The following is a 19,514-nucleotide window of genomic DNA, read 5'->3' on the forward strand; positions in this document are numbered from 1 at the left end:
TGAGTGAATAGTCAGTGGTACAATAGCCACAACTTTGAGGCAAAATAAGGTGTTTACTACTACTAGTACAAAAATATCCTAAGCCCGATTATGGCGTGCTGTAGCAAGGGTTGCTGAACACTATTGATAAGAACTGTCCGAGATAAAGCTTACGAAAACTTACAATGCTCATCAGGCAAGAGAAAATTTTGTTTTCCGGGATCACAATGGCCCTGCACGCATGCTGAATAAGTCGGTCAGCAGTGCGGGTGAGCAAGTGTGGAGCTCCCCATTGTAAGCTAGGCCTTCAATACCTCTAGCCCAGAATTCACAGCCCAGGGTCACCGCCAGACGCAATCAGAGCACTTGTCAGCAAGTTAGATCGGTGTTCAGAGGTCTCGGGTTTCACTGATGCTACATGTTCTCAGTTTTTTGTTGCTGATTTTAAGTCGGTTATAACACGGCTGTTCCTCAGCACATGTGCGCGTACACATCTGGGTGGCGTCGCTTCCTGAAGGCGTGGAGGGGGATACGAGCAGGATACTGCGAACGCAAATTCACTCGAAACTCGTTGGCGCCCCATCTATAACATTTTCCTTACAATGGCGCCACGTTCCTTCACTGACTCAGCAGCGCAAACGTATCCTGCAATCCAGAGCCGCATATATCCACCATCACACGCGACATTCACACCCACATGGCAAGTGAGTAGAAGTGTATAAATAAATGAATTAACCCATTTCAATCAACCAATAAGATCAATCAACAATGTAAACTCAGCTGAGGCTGAAACTCACAGCACCCCTGTGTGGTCATCCTTCCGATTCCCTTTTTTTTTTCATGGCTGCAAAATTACGCGCGCTTGTCTTTTGTTGAGACGCCCAGGCCTGGTGGACCCCACGAATATTTATTTATTTATTTATTTATTTATTTATTTATTTATTTATTTGAAGTGCTCACCAAGTGCATCACCTTCTCAGGTGATGCACTGGGTACATGAATATAAGGTATACAAAATACAACATATAACGAAAGAAATCAATCGAAACCGGGTAAAAATAAATGCGTAGATGTATACATAAGAGGAGAGGGATCAAAGAAGGCAAAAACATTTTCATATTGCGCCATTCCGGAAGTTTATTCACTTTGGTGGCAATAAACGTAATATTGCTTACTATCCTTGTGTCCTTCTCTGCGCATACGAAACCAATCGGTTCCAAACGTTATGAACCATGCAAACTTTCACAGAGCCCTGATATCAAACACACGCCGTATTATTGATTCTTTATGCGACCGTGCGCAACATTTCGGCAATCCTTGTCTCAATTAAATTTAGACGGCTAGAAGGTAAAAAAAATTCCTCGGGGCATTGCAGCTTTCTTGCATGCTTTAAAGGCGAAAACATTATGGCTTCCCCTGGCGATCCTCATTAAAACACTCTTCACTGCTACGTCGTGTTTGCGTCCCTTTCTTCGCTCTCGTTTATTCGCTCTTTGGCGCTGATCACTTCGATAGGTAGACTGGCGACACTTCACGTCACCGGTTTGTTAGAATGACAGTTTTCCAAGGCCATGGTGAACCTGTTTTACTCACGTGCCGTCACGCTTACCTGTCGTGCGATATGACGGCTGCGCCGCCTGCACGGATAACTCTTTTGCATCAATGGCAACGCGCTGAGGTAATGCAACAGTAGTTCATCCAGCTCCTACTCTGAAAGCCTTTTTGACCAATCGACCTGCCACTCTCCACATTGGCCCTCACCAGACAGAGACCTTTCACACACCGAAAAAGGGCGCTCCCCAAGGCTCGGGTGTCTTACCACTACTATTCAATATAGCACTCATGGGACTCCCGACACCACTTGAACAAATTTCGCACGTGTCGTACGTCTTATATGCAGACGACCTCACCATATGGTCCAACACAGTCTCCCCCGGACAACAGCAAGATAGTCTCGACACTACGCTCCAATATCTCCAAACCTGTGGTCTCTGCTGCGTCCCATCAAAATCCGCCTTGGTCGCCCTCCGAGGACGAACCCGCGGGCGCCCACCAAACCCTTCCCCCTACCCCTCACTCACTCTCGACGGGCAAGCAATCCCCACCGTCAAAACCCTCCGCATCCTGGGAGTCCACTACCACCCCGATGGCTCCGTGGCCGCGTACCTTCCCAAACTTCTACAGACAGTCTCCCAACTTACACACCTAATTCAACGAATATGCTTTCGCCGACACGGACTCAAGGAAACAGATAACTGCCGCATCATACAAGCAATGCTCGTAAGCCGCATCACCTACGGGGCACCCTCTCTTACTTTAAAACCATAAGAACATGTCAAGATCGATGTCCTAAAGCGCAAATCTTATAAGACAGCTTTTGGCCTGCCCACCTTCTCTTCTACCAACCGCTTACTGAAACTGGGTCGACATAACACCCTCTCGGAGATTATCGAAGACAAGGTGGTAGAAACTCCGGACTAGCCACAACGCATACCTCCATCAATGCGACGCAACATCCGTCCTCTGCATTCCGCGTCATATGCACCCTACATACAACGCCGGCCGTCGTCAGCATCGTACACGCCACGTTATCATAAAATACGGCAGCGACCCGCCCACCCTGTACACAGACGCCTCTCCCTACCCTCAACGACCCGCTCACGTCGCTACTGTTGCCCGCTTTGACAATGCCTTCCTCACCTCGGCAACTGTTTACACAACCTCTACTACCACGGTCGAAGAAGCAGCCATTGCCCTTGTAATGATCCAAGCCACAAGTACCACAATAACAATTCTGTCCGACTCACAAGCTGCCTGCCGTCGTTTTGCACTCGGCTCTTACCCTGGTCATCCTTTCTCAATGCCCCACCCTCCCTAATGCCCGCATAGTGTGGACACCCAGCCACACTGCCCTCCCTGGGAACGAGGTGGTACGCTCCTTCACTGGGCATTCCCAGAAAAGGCCAACAGCGCAGCCAGCATTGCCAACTCCCTTACTCCCCTCTCCCAAACCTACACGAACATCCTCTACCACTGTAGAGCAAACCGACGCACCTATCCCCCTCCCCACCCGTCCCTTTCCGCTTGGGGCCAACACATCCATCGTGCCATTACATCCAACGAGCAGAAACATCCAATTTCGTGCCGTTACATCCAACGTGCCAGCACATCCACCGTGCCATTACATCCAACGAGCAGAAACATCCAATTTCGGTCACTGCTTCCAACATGCCGTTACATCCAACGTGCCATTACATCCATCGAGCAACTTCGTCCAAAGCTGTGTCATTACATCCAATTTCGGCCAGTACATCCAATGCGCCACCACATCCAACGTTTCATTACTACCAGCGCGTGATGCCCTGTTGCCTAACATAACTACATTTCTAGGCTTAATTCAACGCAGTCTGACTGAACTCCGCGACTGGAGTGTTTTAGCGTCGCAGGCAGCGTGCGCTACGCTACGCCGCCTTCTCTTCCACGTGTAAGTGTTGATTGGTACGAGGAATAATTGCACCCACTAGAGTTAATCAGCCCTAATTTGAGTGCCGCCGTGAAAACGGCAGGTGGAGCAGACGGTTGCTTGAGAGACTCTGGGTTTTGTAATAAACAAAACACTGAGGTTTGCTTATTACACTGAGTTACAAAACATTGAGTTTTGTAACACTTAATTGCTACAGTCCCGAATGATAATTTTTTTCTAACTGAAGTGTTAAACCACCCCATTCTCATTTATCAGTTAGGTGCTTGCTTTGTTTAACAGCACGGAAGAGCGCTTAGTGGGTAAGAAATATTTTACGCAGCAATCATCTACGTCAAAGCAGTGTCCCCTAATATGAGCAACGTTGGATCGCGGCTCATTGATATATCTGAAGCTGAGATTCGGCACTTTTGTGAAATAGAACTTCGCTACTAAAAAAAATTTAAAAGAACGTCTTTAAGTAATTTAATAATCAATTCAAATAGCCTTTACGAGAAAAGCAAGCAAATGAAAGACGATCGAGAAACTATCCTCAGCAAATATTTATAGGAGAAATCGCTTTAAAGGTATGCGGATTCATAGGTAGGCGTTAAATAATCCCAAGAGGACAGATGCCGTCTTTTAAAAAGTAGATCCTGGAGATCCTGTCCAAAAACAAATCAAAATAGAAGCAAAATTAAAAGTCAAATTATATGTAAATGCACCGAAAGCTTCTTAAAACCCGTAATGTTTTTATTTTGGACCGAGATTTTGGACAAAAGGGCTGCGGAATTCCGATGGACGTTGGCCGGGGGGGGGTCAGCCACATGTCTTCCCCGAATTCCTCTCGACGCATGGGAAGTGGAGAACGAGCGTTCCTGGAGCCTGCTTGCGCGGGAGCGCGCCTAAAACTCTCGCCCTTGGATCGGGCCACCACTGCCCTTTGTGTCGCTGATTACGCTGTGACGCTTCGGCTAGCCAAGGCAAGGGGGTGCCAAAGCACTACGTATTTTTTTTTTCACACAACGCGCGGAAGCGAAAAACTTCACGGGATGGTCGATGCGAGGGTGTGAATAAAAAAAATCCTCAGAAGGATCGTCAAAAATCCTCAGGCGCCCAGAAACCTCCACGGGAGCAAGTCTTGATGCGACCGCTCTTGGTAACAGCTCCGTACGCACTCGTTAAAGGATGCGCGAACGGTCGTAAGCGAAGCCGCCTCCCTAGCGCAGCGCACGTACCAATTAGGGTTTTGCACTCAGCTCCCCCCTGTCCGTCCCGGAAGGTCAGGAGGAGGACAGGAAAGCCTTCCCCGACGCCGCGTAAAAAGCCGCTGGCTAGGCCCCAACAAAGGGTTGCGACTCGTGGCGTCGGCGGTGGCCACACCTCGCTCCCGCCGACGGAGGGGGACACAACAAAGCCACGAGAAGGGAAGGGGGCCATCGTCCTGACAGGGTCTATTGACGCTGCCATCATTACACCTTCCCTCTTCAGAAGGGTGAGCAACAACATCCAATGGGCCATTACATCCAACGTGCCACTACATCCAACGCGCCACCACATCCTGCGAGCAACTACATCCAACGAGTAGCTGCATCCAAAAGCATGCCAATACATCGATCGTGCCATTACATCCAACGAGCCAACACATCCAACGTTGGATGTAGTGGCACGTTGGATGTACTGGCTCGTTGGATGTGTTGACTCGTAATCTTCCCTTTTTACCGCAGACGCCCGAATTTGGCCTCGATTGAAGCTAATACGTATATGTCTCTCCGTATACTACCTACTCACTTAACTGCCCCAATGCGATGAACCTAACACCACAGCTCATCTCGTTTGGACGTGCCCCACCAACCTCCACCACCAGTATCCCCTACCCTTGAGTAGTGGGGATGCGCGTTGCAGAGATGCCAGCTCGAAGACCAGGAGGTCTTGATCTCTGGGGCGGGGATGGCAGCCGCGGCACGCGGCTTACCGGACTAGGATGGCCACCCACAGCTCCCAACTCTTTTTTCTCCCTTGCCCCGTCCCTGTTGTTTCAATAAACGTTTGCTCTCTCTCTCTCTCTCTCTCTCTCTCTCTCTCTCTCTCTCTCTCTCTCTCTCTCTCTCTCTCTCTCTCTCTCTCTCTCTCTCTCTCTCTCTCTCTCTCTCTCTCTCTCTCTCTCTCTCTCTCTCTCGCTCTCTCTCTCGCTCTCTTTTCAGCGTCGGCCCTTGTGTGCACCCTGATGCAAATGTAGTACTGATATTATATGCATATCATATAAAGATAACTATTGTTACAAGACAACGACGAAGTAGGCAGTGGCGTACGGTGCAATGGAAGCCTGAGTGAAGAGGACAACGTGCTGAATGCAGCATAGATTTGGTTCGCTCATGCCATCATGGCCGCTCATTAAATCAGCGCTTCATCTACCATGGTTCGCACATTTCGTCCTGACGCCGCGTAGTACTATATTCAACCATGATGGGAATATCGTCTTGCCTGTATATGGTTCACGAGGAATCATCGAATCCCCGTGCCACTTTCTTTGAACAACCACACACAACTAACGTCACGATTTTTTTTGTTTAGGGGGGGGGGGGGGGAGGGTTATGTGGCGAACCTACACCTGGGCTATCAGCAAGCGTCCTAGTGGAGGGCTCTGGATTAGATTTTAACACTTAAGTGGTATCATGCGCCGAAACCTCGACACACGGCCGTTGTCGTTTCTTGCCTCCATCTGAAAAGCGGCCGCTGGGGCCGCGATAGGGTGCGATATTTTCTTTAACTTCAGAAACAACCCAGAGATGCGTCTCGAACAAATACTACGTCAAGGCATGCGCTTCTATACACAGGCGGTCGACTGCCTCCGCCATACGACTTAAGGTATACTTACTTCCTGCGATATGCGGGCTCTAACGTGTCACTTCATTCCGACACAAGCAGAGAACACTGTCTGCCTCGCACACTGCCCACACCCGATGCGGAGTTGAGTCCACGCCAGTGACAAATTCCGAACATAGTAAGCGCAGCCCTCTCGCTGAGGCACAACGCATTCCGTTGTCAAGCAAACGCTTTCGCAACACACACAGCTGCGGCCACAGGCAAGGCAGTAGTGGTTTCGTTCGGGCAGTCGGCGATAGCACATCAGCTTCACGACCCCAGAGCATTATCTAACCCACGCGACACCCTTAAAAAGATCAAGGGAAAAAGTTGTCCTCTCAGATGCAAGTAATTGTCGGTAGAAAATCGGAAGCCTGTAGGGAGAGAGAGAGAGAGGGAGAGAGGAGAGAGAGAGCTCAGAAATGAGAGTTGTGCTTGGGTGGCATCCCTAGTCCGGAATACCACACGACTTGGCCAGCCCCTCTGCTTGCCGCCATGCTGTCAACAGCTTCTAGTATTGCGAGAGGGATGCCGAAGCGCCAAAGCATACAATACGGCGAATGAGGCCCTTTCCACATGGTAGGGCTGCCGGCAAAAAAATTATCAACAAGAAAAAGGCTTTATTGGTAAAATTTTGTTACTCGTTGAAAGGTGATAAGAGTAACGACGTGAAAGGAGCTTGTTGGATCAGAGAGCAAACTCGAATACGAGATATCATAGTTCAAATTAAGAAAAAAGAAATGAACTTCGGATTGCCTTGTATTGAGACCAAGGGACAACCGGCGGAGGACTAACAGAGTGGACGCCGAGAGTCGGCTCTAAAAGAAGGGGAGACCAAAATGAGGAAATTCGGGGGTGGACTCGGGCAGCGCAGGACAGAGGCGGGAGGATGGGCCTTCGTCCTGCAGTGGACCTGATTAGGCTGATGATGATGATGAGGAGGAGGAGGATGTACTTTAATAGCCTTCAGGGGGAGAAAAATACTGCTTGCCGGTAACGCACTCCCCGCATTGTAGGCTGTGTACCACTTCTGTTTCAGTGCACCGCTCTTTTGCGTGATGGGCAGACCACTCGCCCTACCTTTATGGGGAAGCCCCTTCAGGCTGCCTAGGCTGTTTGGTGGATGTAGCGGCGCGAAAACGCGCGTTCTGCGTTGAGCGGGCTTTCGATGGGTGACAACGTGTTGCCCAGCTGTCGGCGCTTGATGGTGGGCGTCAACGACATGTTCCTAAGCAGTTGACATTGCCGCGGTGTGAAAGGGCCCTCCAAGACATGTTTCGCCATTGTTGACGAACAATGTTGACCAACTGCTTTTGCAGTGTGAACGGGACTTCAGTGTTTTCATTAGACATGAATTTCAGCGATGAAGGCAACGTGGAGTCTTAAAAATAGCTCATTTCGCAATTGCGGGAATAGCGTAACACTATATGAACCACCTTCTGCAGAAGATAGAGCGTATGACTGAAAAAAAGTTTCACCGCGTGTCCATGCGGTGCTACGAAGAGCGTGAATCAAATGAACCACTTTGACAGATTACGAACGTCCATCCGGAAAGGGCGTCTCACAGCAACACAACGCCCACTCAAGGAGCTGAGCGCTGTCAGTTTCGGTCTAAAGAGCTTAGGAAATGCGAATACGTTAGTCAACGTTTATTTATTTATGTTATTTTCGTCAGAATCGGCATGCATTTACTAGAAACATTTCACTCGGTGGATTCAAAGGAAGGGTGTAGGATCTCCTGGCGGGTTCGAAAGAGGCACTTCAGGAGTGAGAATGGCCTCTTGCCCTCTGAGGAGTTGAGCATAGTGGAATTGCGAGAAATAGCCACTCCACGAAATGAAGCTGAAATAGAATGGACGACGCTATACCTTTTTTTTAGTCCTTGGACAAACTATTCGTAATTCTCGTAAGCACGCACCTCAAAGCAAATCATGGCATGTTTTACAGCTAAGATGACGCAAAAATCGTGCTGGCTGTCCTTAGTAACTATCCAATGCCAGAAGCCAATCAGTTGCAAACTATTGACATGACGCTTCCGCTTGCAAGGCCGGTTCGGTAGGAGCAAAGTTAAAAAAAAAGACACAAAAAATTGTTTTAATGCCGAAAATGTGGCATATTTCCCTGCGATAGAAATACAGCCGCCTCATATCTTATTGCGTTAGTCGGCTAAGAACTATGCTGAGCCAAAATTTTAAGCCAATCATAGGTTAATGTTTCACACACATTTAATGAGGATACCGACTCCGAAGGTGCCCTTACTATGCCCCCTCCACAAAGCGAACATTGTCGCTTACTCGCACACTGAGGGTAAAAAGTCCGCAAAGTTTTCCTACTACCAAGACGACAGAATTTTAAAGTCTAAAAAACGCATCGGTGGGCAGCAGAAATCGTATGAACTCGAGGCGAAAAAATGCGAAAATTAAAACAGTGTTGGATCATCTGTGAAACATAGCCAAATAAGGATGCATCAATAAAGCTTCTATCATCACTGTCCATCCTTCTGAGATGGCGACATTATTTCCCATAATTTCAGTGAAGCGCAGCTAAGGACTGTCATTGGTAAACTTACGAAACCTCCACGTTTTCCAGCACTAGCAGAGCGATGGAACACGCTGGAGAGGACGGAAATCACTGGAAAACACCGAGCGGGCCCAGGCAAAGCGGGGAGGCTGTTGGAAAGCACGGGGACATTGCCCGTGGGGACTGGGCCGCCGAGAACAGGCGGCATAGTATACGCTTCCTCGTTGTAGTGCAGTCTGATGGAGCCGCTGCTGCGCCTTTAACAGGGGAATGTCGCACGCCGTCGCTGTATTCCAGTGCAGTGGTCGGCTCGCTGTATTCCAGCGCCACGATCGACGCAAATGCCCCGAGGCTTTTCAGATCTCTGCATCCCGTGCGGTGGCGGAAAATGCCACCCTTTTAGAGTGCGCTGCACGGAAACAACGCTGCGTGCGAGTGATGATCATCTCGTTCAATTGCATTGCAAGCGTCCGTCGTGATGAAAGTTTCTTATTAAAGCGAAGCTTTCTGTGTATCAATAATGGCGCATGTCGCGCGTGTAAACGCCCGGCGGGAAAGCCAACTTTCTCTGACGATGATGATAATAGCGGGTGAAGTGATAAGCGATCTTCGTGGTCGGAATCGAACCTGGGTCCCTCGTATTATCTATCCGATCACGCCATTCCGACGCGGTTGGAGCAGATTTGGAGAGGGGTGCATGGACGCGCAAAATTAGACAAAAAAATCATGCATCCCTCCGTCTAACGACGACGATGGATGAACGCAAAGCTTCGTTCGAAATCAAATGGCAAAGGGTCAAAGTCAAAGTCGCTGCGATCAATAGTTCAAACTTCGTGTGAGTCAGAATCGTGGCGGTTGGTCCGCAGGGTACAAACTCGGTGTCCGGCCCGCGTCAACGCGAGCGAAGTACTGCTGAGGTCCATATGCGGGCGCTCGATGTGGGGCGTCGTTAGAAAACGATGGCCGCCGGAGGCAAAACCAGGCTCCGTGCCCTGGAGTACAACACACATAGCAGATCGGGTGGTTGTCGGGAGTGCGCCAGGGATTCGGTGTTTGAGCTGTCAGTCGGTTATACGCCATCGTTCGCAGATCTGTCGTATGGTAGTAAGGCTGGAAAGCGCCTGGTTGCAGCTGTCGGACGACTGCAGCGTAACTGAACGGTAGCGTTCCAGGAGAGGCGAGAGGTGAGGCCACCGGTGGCGCAAGGGGAACCGCCACTTGGGGTTCAAGAGGTGCCGCAACGGGTGGCGCGAAGGGCACCGTCAAAGACGAAGCAAACGGTGCTGTTACAGCGGGAGTCACGGGCGCGGGCACAGGCGCCGGTTGGCCGATTGAAGGAAACGTCGCGGCAACCTGTTCTCGGACTAGGCGGCGAACAGTCGGAAGCAGTGGACCCGCAGGCTCAGGAGCACTGGGGAGCAGGGACAGCGGCCGCGTAACTTCTTCGCGAACGAACTGCTCAATGTGGGGCAAAAGACACGAAAGGTCAGGAGGCAAGGTTAAGGATGATAGCGATCCTCGGAGACGGACGCTGGTGTGTGAAAACGCGCTGATTTCGCAGCTCGTCGAATACCTCAGGCACAAATTTGTGACTTCGCTCACAGTCTGCGGGTTCTTTCCCAGCAGCATCTGGAATGCATAGTCTTCAATGCCCTTTAGAATGTGCTTGATTATATCGCACTCGGGCATCGCAGGATTCACTCGCCTGCACAGGTCCACGACGTCCTCTATGTATGTTTCGTTCTCTTGCTGGGCTTGCGTGCGTAGGCGTTGTTCAGCGCGAAGCTTGCGCACAGCGGGTCGAGCGAATGCTTTCAGGAATCGGGCCTTGAAATTCGTCCAAGTGCGCGTATCAGTTGTATTGTTACGGAACCACAACTTCGCGACTTCGTCAAGATACAGGTCGACGTTGTTCAGCGTCATGGCGTCATCCCATTCATTATGAACGCTCACCCTTTCGTAGGAGGTCAGCCAGCGTTCTGCGTCGTTATCATCCTTGCGGGTGAAGTGGGTAGGTTCGCGTTGGAGCAGAACACCGGAGCACATGATGGGCGCAGGCTGCGGCGACGCCATTTCTTGGTCGATTCCTCCAGGTGCGGGCGCAAGCACTCGCTTGCTGCATAATTCCAGGTTGGGGACCTTGTAAAGTGAAATGGGGCGAATGCGGCTTCAGCTCCAGGTCCTGACGGCATCCCGGCGGGCTTCTATAAGGTGTTTTTTGTCGTAGTCCGCGACCCCCTGTTATACATGATGAATCGAATAGGACCTCCACCAAAATATAGGGGGGTTTATTGGCAAGACGTTGTAGCGAGGGCTTACTGCCGTGAAGTCCAAACGCGTCAGAGCGAGCTCCCGGGTCTGATGGGCGCTCTCGCACACAGCCCTCTCGATGGGGCTGCCAGTCCCAGATCCAAGCACATACCCAATTTGGGTGAATTGTCCCACTACTATACGCTCATACCCATTTAAGGAAGTGACCTTGCTGCTCGTACTATCTTCAATACAATATATATATGTATATACGAAAAGAAAACTTTGAACAAGGTAAAAGCACGATTGCTGCCAACGTTTCAGCAAAGAGACTTGCTTTCATCAGGGCCCTGACGAAAGCGAGTCTCTTTGCTGAAACGTTGGCAACAATCGTGCTTTTAGCTTGTTCAAAGTTTTCTTTTCTTGTGGTCTCTACCATCTTCAAAAGTTCAACTGCTAACCCTATATATATATATATATATATATATATAGTCTGAAAAGATAAAAACTCACACAGAGCGCGAAAAAATAAGGTTAGTAGAGACAGAGACAAACGAGAAAGACGTAGAAAATAGAAATAAGTTTACTGTCTCTGTCTCTACTACCCTTATATATATATATATATATATATATATATATATATATATATATATATATATATATATATATATATATATATACATACAGGGTGGTCACAGTTAAGTCGACATGTTTTTTTAAAAATAGGCGCTTAGATTTACGCGAAGACCACCTCTACAGTGAGTTTATGCGCCCAGGGGGACGCATAATTAGCAGGTAATAATTTATGTATGTGGCTTAATTAATTAACATTGATTAATTAACTTTTTAGTGGCTGCAGTAAGCAGGCATGTTTGTATTGAAAAGCTAGACGCAATTGTGTTTCTACGTGGTTTCATTTGACAGAATTCTTCTAGCGCATCCGTAGTTCGTGATATAAAATAACGAAGTGTAATTACGCATGCTAGAAGTCAAGACCGGCGCATAGCTCCTCCCTTTCGTTCTGTGTTTCGATAGCGGTTACGAGTACTGCAGATTGCGATAACGCCAGCCAAGACTGAATGGGTGTCAGTTATCACTTTTTTCTGTGCCTCCACCCCTTTGTCGAACTAAACACCGTTATACAGCAGGCGCGTCACAGAAGGGAGGAGCTTTGCGCCGGTACAGACTGTCTTGCATGCGTAATTATGCAAACGGCAAGTGAACTTCGCCGTTTGATATCTCGGACGAGGGATGCGCTAGAAGAATTCCGCCAATTGAAACTCCGTAGAAACAAGATTGCGTCTAACTTTCCAATACAAACATGCCTGATACTGCAGCCACTAAAAAGGTAATTAATCAATTTTAGTTAATTAAGCCTCCAAAATCAATAATTACCTCCTACTTATCAGTCCCCCTGGGCGCATAACCTCACTGTAGAAGTCGTATTCGCGTAAATCTAAGCGCCTATTTTTTTAAAAACCTGTCGACTTAACTTTGATCAGCCTGTATGTATGTATATATATATATATATATATATATATATATATATACATACAGGCTGATCAAAGTGAAGTCGACAGAAAGATAGGGCAGCGGTCAAAGGAGGCATAGGAGTGTGGTTAGGCTCTTTTCTTTTTCACTACGGTTAATGAAGTAAACATTTTTTTAATACACAGAAGAAAGAAAGAAAGAAAGAAAAACACGCGCCCAGAGTGGGGACCGAACCCACGCCTTTCGATCACATGTCGAATGCCTTACCAATTCGGCTATCTGGGCGACTGTGTTCTCCTTCACTTTCTGGGCTATTTATATTTACTAGGAGTGTATCTGACGCTTGAGGGTGGTAGCCAGCGCCACTCTGACTACACGGGGAGAAGGGGACCTTCTTTTCAACCCCCGGGGCGTGACTCGAGCGTCTACAGCCTGTCATGAGCGGGTACCTGGCGGGAAGCCCTCTTATGCTACCTAGGCATCAAGGCCGCCAGAACCGAGACCCTCGCTAGGCTTTCGCAGAGTAATATAGTAAGGAAATGAGGGGCTCGTTGCGGAAAATACAGAAAGATAGGGCAGCGGTCTACAACGCCAAAGGAGGCATAGGAGTGTGGTTAGGCTCTTTTCTTTTTCACTACGGTTAATGAAGTAAACATTTTTTTAATACACAGAAGAAAGATAGAAAGAAAGAAAAACACGCGCCCAGAGTGGGGACCGAACCCACGCCTTTCGATTACATGTCGAATGCCTTACCAATTCGGCTATCTGGGCGACTGTGTTCTCCTTCACTTTCTGGGCTATTTATATTTACTAGAAGTGTATCTGACGCTTGAGGGTGGTAGCCAGCGCCACTCTGACTACACGGGGAGAAGGGGACCTTCTTTTCAACCCCCGGGGCGTGACTCGAGCGTCTACAGCCTGTCATGAGCGGGTACCTGGCGGGAAGCCCTCTTATGCTACCTAGGCATCAAGGCTGCCAGAACCGAGACCCTCGCTAGGCTTTCGCAGAATAATATAGTAAGGAAATGAGGGGCTCGTTGAGGAAAATACAGAAAGATAGGGCAGCGGTCTACAACGCCAAAGGAGGCATAGGAGTGTGGTTAGGCTCTTTTCTTTTTCACTACGATTAATGAAGTAAACATTTTTTTAATACACTGAAGAAAGAAAGAAAGAAAGAAAAACACGCGCCCAGAGTGGGGAACGAACCCACGCCTTTCGATTACATGTCGAATGCCTTACCAATTCGGCTATCTGGGCGACTGTGTTCTCCTTCACTTTCTGGGCTATTTATATTTACTAGAAGTGTATCTGACGCTTGAGGGTGGTAGCCAGCGCCACTCTGACTACACGGGGAGAAGGGGACCTTCTTTTCAACCCCCGGGGCGTGACTCGAGCGTCTGCAGCCTGTCATGAGCGGGTACCTGGCGGGAAGCCCTCTTATGCTACCTAGGCATCAAGGCTGCCAGAACCGAGACCCTCGCTAGGCTTTCGCAGATTAATATAGTAAGGAAATGAGGGGCTCGTTGAGGAAAATACAGAAAGATAGGGCAGCGGTCTACAACGCTGCTGCTGAAGCGGTTCTGGCTTCAGCAGTCTGAAATGCCTTTGGCTATCCCCGACTTCCGATCACGTCTTACGTGCGGCCGCTGGGGAAAGACGTTCTACGTCTTCCCGCGGTGGTCGAGGGGCGGCGCTAGTTGACCGGGCTCTGAGCAGTCGTAAATACAAAACCCCGCGGTATAGTCGAGAGGGGAGTCGCCGCGGAACTAGCTCAATGGTAGAGCACCGCACGCGTTATGCGGAGGTTGTGGGTTCGATTCCCGCGTCCGGAAAAAACGGCGCATTTTCTCTCGACTTGAATTTTCTATTATTTATTCCTGCATAAAAAAAGGCAATCATACCTCATTCGGCACTATAAAACACTGTTAAAAAACGCCAAACAGCACTGGCAATAAGGACTGCAACTTTGATATGTGTCCTTACGGCATCCCTCGTCCCGTACGTCTCTGTTCTACAATATATATATATATATATATATATATATATATATATATATATATATATATATATATATATATATATATATATATATATATATATAAGGGTTGGCAGTCAAGAAAACCTTGGTAAGCAAAGGGGAGGTTGTGGGGAGTCATAGAAAGAGATGAAGAATTTTTTTAGTCGAAAAGAAAGTGGTGAAAAAATGCCCGCCGGGTGGGATCCGAACCCACGACCTCCAGAATACCGGTCTGGTGCGATACCCACTACGCTACCGGCGGGGCTGTTTCCCCAGCACTTTCTCGGGTATTAATGTTAAGGTATTTTTGTTTCCTGCACTTGGGGGTGGTAGCCAGCGCCACTCTGACTACTCGGGGTGAAGGGGACCTTCTTTTTAACCCCCGGGCCGTGACTCGAGTGTCTACGACATGTCGAGAGTGGTCGACCAGCGTTGAACCCTCTTAAGCTCCCTTTGGCACCAAGACTGCCAGAACAGAGGCCCTCGTTAAGCATGTAGCGAATCAGAAAATGGGAAATGAGGGGCTCCGTGAAATAAGACAGAAAATAAGGGTTGGCAGTCAAGAAAACCTTGGAAAGCAAAGGGGAGGTTGTGGTGAGTCATAGAAAGAGATGAAGAATTTTTTTAGTCGACAAGAAAGTGGTGAAAAAATGCCCGCCGGGTGGGATCCGAACCCACTACCTCCAGAATACCGGTCTGGTGCGATAACCACTACGCTACCGGCGGGGCTGTTTCCCCAGCACTTTCTCGGGTATTTATGTTAAGGTATTTTTGTTTCCTGCACTTGGGGGTGGTAGCCAGCGCCACTCTGACTACTCGGGGTGAAGTGCAGGAAACAAAAATACCTTAACATAAATACCCGAGAAAGTGCTGGGGAAACAGCCCCGCCGGTAGCGTAGTGGTTATCGCACCAGACCGGTATTCTGGAGGTCGTGGGTTCGGATCCCACCCGGCGGGCATTTTTTCACCACTTTCTTTTCGACTAAAAAAATTCTTCATCTCTTTCTATGACTCACCACAACCTCCCCTTTGCTTTCCAAGGTTTTCTTGACTGCCAACCCTTATTTCATGTCTTATTTCTCGGAGCCCCTCATTTCCCATTTTCTGATTCGCTATATATATATATATATATATATATATATATATATAGGTCGCCCGCCCCTCTCTCCCCGAGGCCTGCAGATGATTCATTGCGGGAACGGTTACTCCAGCAGCGCACCGCCTCCTGAGCGCAAAGGCCCCAATGCGAAAGGTCATGATAGTTTGGCCCCGGCACACTCCTGCCTCGCGGGCAACGATTTCGCCCACGCCACGGCCTGCGCCCTCGCCAACCAGGCCATGGGAAGAGAGCCTGACCCCACCCCTGTTTTGTCCTACCGGGACATTAGCCATAATTGCAAGCTAAAACGAATAATCTACTCACCGCCACACCCAAAAATAAGTAAATACCAAGGATCCACGCTTCGATTATTACAAACCGGCACGTTCCCCGATCCTTTTCGACTTCGATGTAGTACCCTAACCAACATTCACCGCAATGGAAGTTCTGCGGACAGTCAGGCTCACTGTACCACATATTCCGGGAATGTAGTCAAAACCCAGACATTGCAACTCCCCCCCCACCCCCCTTTCCCTAGCCCCAACCTCGAGCAGTGGGAGACTGCGCCGTCCAGCGCACACCTCACTGACCAGGTCATGCTGACGGAGAGGGCGAAATGGGCGAAGACGGCGTTTGGACTTCTGGAGTGGGAAGCCACTCCTACGCGTAAATAAGCTAAATAAAAGTTTTGCTCTCTCTTTCTGTCTCTAGAAGTTAAAGTAACGCTATCACGTCGAACATCTTAAGGCCTTGACCTAGATGTCATCTTCAACTTTTTGTGTCTCCTTCATGAAGAGCTTCTAGAGTGACGATTTCGCCGGTGTTTTTTCTCGATCAGTTTGAAGAGCTTCCGAAGCGACATTTTTTGCCGGTGTGTTTCTAAACACGCGGACATCACCACCGGTTGGGATGCACGCACAGAAATGCTTCATACGCTCACCGATGACATGCCCGTTCAGCTGGTGGGAGATTTCAACGTGATCGCCTCGCTACCCGATGCGACTTCACTGCTGTGTTCTGTGGGCGAGCGTTTGATTTGGTGTATTACATAGGGGTTGTCTGTTTTCCCTCTCACGGCATGGAAGGAAAAAAGACAGCCCCATGTTTGTCTGCTTGAATAAAACTCTGGTTTTCCTTAAACTTCCTTAAACCCTAAACTTTCCTTCGCAAAAACTCTAGTCCTTCCAAGTTTCATTCAGCTAACTAGGAAGTATGTTCAGTAGTAAACTGCAAACAAACGTGGTTTGTATCGTGCAATCCTTGGTCTGCGCCCAGCGTCGCTGGTCATCCTTCTGCACAAAGTGGAAGGGCAATGATTTTTTTCTTGTGTGCTTTGGTGCCAAATTTTCCATTTTGCTGTGGTTGTTGTTTCGGCCGCATTTGTTTAGAAACGGCGGCTTGAAGATTGGGCAGGAATTTCTAACGACAGCTGCTTTTCCTTCTCGTCAAACTGGCGGCGTTTTAGATGCAAAGTAGTCGACCCTCCATCGTCCGGCGTCCGCACCTCTCCTCCTCTCCACACCCCCTGTGCGCTAGCGTGCGCTCCTCCTCCTCTCCCATCTGCACACCAGCTGTCCAATCACGCGCATGCGCGCTGCTCCTCCTCTTCACTCCCTCTGCTCTGCAAATAGACCTTTCTGCGCTCCGCTCAGTTGCTTCTTCGGTACTGCGCCGTCCGATGACTGCAAATGGACGCCAACGATTCCGTCAGCGAACTGGCTGGCACACCTTCAACTAGCGCCAGCCAGCACACTGTCAGAACTGCGAGCACCTCCGAAGACAAGGCTGTACACAGGAGAGCTCGCGACGCCGAACGTAAACGGCAGCGTCGAGCAGAGGATTCCTCGCTTCGAGAACGAGAAGCCGCTTTGAAATGCCAGCGGCGAGTAGCTGATCCAGATGGCGTTCGGCAACGTGACAACGCTTCGAAACGCCAGCGTCGAACAGCGGATTCCTCGCTTCGAGAACGAGAAGCCGCAAAACGTTCCCCACTACTCGATAAATAAAGAAGACATTTAATACGCTACTACACGTGTCTTTACTCTAACAACCAATTAACACGCTACTACTCCACGGCTTTGCATCCCCTCAGGGCTCCCACGTGGGAAGATGATGTAATTTTTTTTCTTTTTTTTCGTTCCTTTGTAAACTTCGGGTGGGACGTGTAACGCTACCGACCACTTTCTCTCGCCCTTACCAGAGCTTTTCTCCCATTCTTTGCTGCAGCCGCTTTCTATTTGGCTCAGTGGGATAAATTAGAACCACTAAATAAAAAGCGTAGCTTATTTAGTAGCTTTAGTATGAATGAGCAAACACTTCCGGGCTGCAAGCGCGCACAGAGTTTCGGGTATGCGTGGGCAGCGCGAAACCCCCGCAGGTGTCGTTCACTTCGGGGGAAACGCGGAACGTGCGTCCCTGTCACACGGCGCCACGTGTCCAACAATGGAGCTGTTGTTTACAAGCGGAGTTCCGTTCAGGCCTGCGGAGGCGAGCTGGTGCCTATCTAATTGCAGCGCGTTGCTCTTGCAACATGGAAGTGCTTGCGCATTCATCCCTTTGAGCCGATAACAACGCCGCTACGGCGAAGAAACTGTTGAAAGCCTACGTTCGGGTAGGAGAAAGGGATTACGAACCTCACACCCAGGCTCATTCGAAAAGCCTTTCGTTTTGATCAAAGTGCCGTATGATCCCACAGATGCCCAGTCGTCTGCTCTCACGAAACGATAATTTCGACACTGTTTTCGGCGCGGTCCTTGAAGTCGCTCCAGATGACTCTGTGTTTTAATTGCAGCAAAACCGCCATTAGACGCTGCAAAGAAAAAATAAAGAATCCACAGACTCTAGGAGCAAAGGAAAGTTACGCCGCCAACCCTTTCTTCGGTTTTGGTCACTGTCGAAGCGCATGTTAAAATGGACATGATCTGTAATTCTGAGGAGGCAGTTTTTCAATTGAAGCGAAGTTGTCTGTCGTCTTCATGGCCCATTTAGCGCACCCAGCCTTGTACAGCCGCATTGCTCGGAAGAATGTAAGCCCTGACCATTTTTTCTCGAGATACGGTGGCGATGTCCTGATTTTACTTCCGTCTTTGCTGGAAACGAGGAGCTGTTGATGGACTGACCTAACTATCGCATTCAAGCTCGTCGGCGTGGGACCAGCGTATATATGCAGCGACTACCGCCAGCCAGAAGGGCTATTCGACGAAACGGCCGCACCTGCGCCACTCGGTCAGGATCCACCCTGTCTACACCGGTGTACGTATAGGGCTTTGCAGCCGCCTAGGCACGCGATAAATGAGTGGCTTATATGAACGCGGCAGCGCCGAGCGACTGCCGGCACGCGATCAGGCTTTTCAATATCATCAGGCGGTGGCGGCGCCAGAAGAAATCACCAGCAGGGGCGCGAAGCCTGCTGAGTAAGACCGAGACACTTGTTCGACCACGGCGAACTTCTTCCGCTCGGACAGAACGCATCATCAGCGGCCGGGGCCTGGATCCGTAGAGTCCAGGGTGAACCAGAGCCGCCGCAGATCGCATCTGCGCTCCTTGTGCCAAGCGAGCAAAGCCCACCAGTAAATCAGGCTCGGTGGGGGCGTAGTCGGCGCCCGTTCGAGCGCCAGGAGCACCGCTTGGGCTTTTTTCTAGCTGCATGTCATCGCCTGTAGATGCAGGCACGCAAATGTCACAGAAATATTAAGGAAATGAGGTTACATCACCATCGCCGCTTTCCACCCTTATTAAATGGAGCGTGGTGGGCGCTTCATGTAAATGGTTTTTGTAGGCTCATTCATTTTTTATCTTCTCTGATCCCTGTCAATTTGCGGCTGTAGAAAGAA

At 49.3% G+C, this 19,514-nt stretch overlaps 1 protein-coding gene and 1 non-coding gene across 5 annotated transcripts in view; both read right to left on the bottom strand.

Annotated features, from left to right (window-relative positions):
- LOC144156244 (U-scoloptoxin(11)-Sm5a-like) overlaps nt 1-19,514 on the bottom strand; it is a 240,614-nt gene that overhangs the window by 99,919 nt on the left and 121,181 nt on the right. The window contains exon 1 of one of the 4 annotated variants that reach the window (XM_077688156.1): nt 6,318-6,430. The exons of the other annotated variants lie outside the window; for them this stretch is intronic. The gene's annotated coding sequence lies outside the window, so the exon portion shown is untranslated. Of the gene's footprint in view, nt 1-6,317; nt 6,431-19,514 lie in introns of those variants that run through there. 4 annotated transcript variants of the gene reach the window in all.
- On the bottom strand, nt 13,751-13,822 carry Trnat-ugu (transfer RNA threonine (anticodon UGU)). Its single transcript has one exon. It is a non-coding gene; the product is annotated as a tRNA-Thr (tRNA).

The sequence above is a fragment of the Haemaphysalis longicornis genome, unplaced genomic scaffold, assembly GCF_048455015.1.
Source record: "Haemaphysalis longicornis isolate Haplotype H1 unplaced genomic scaffold, Haemaphysalis longicornis Haplotype H1 scaffold_1, whole genome shotgun sequence".
In the NCBI taxonomy this organism is placed as follows: Eukaryota; Metazoa; Arthropoda; class Arachnida; order Ixodida; family Ixodidae; genus Haemaphysalis; species Haemaphysalis longicornis.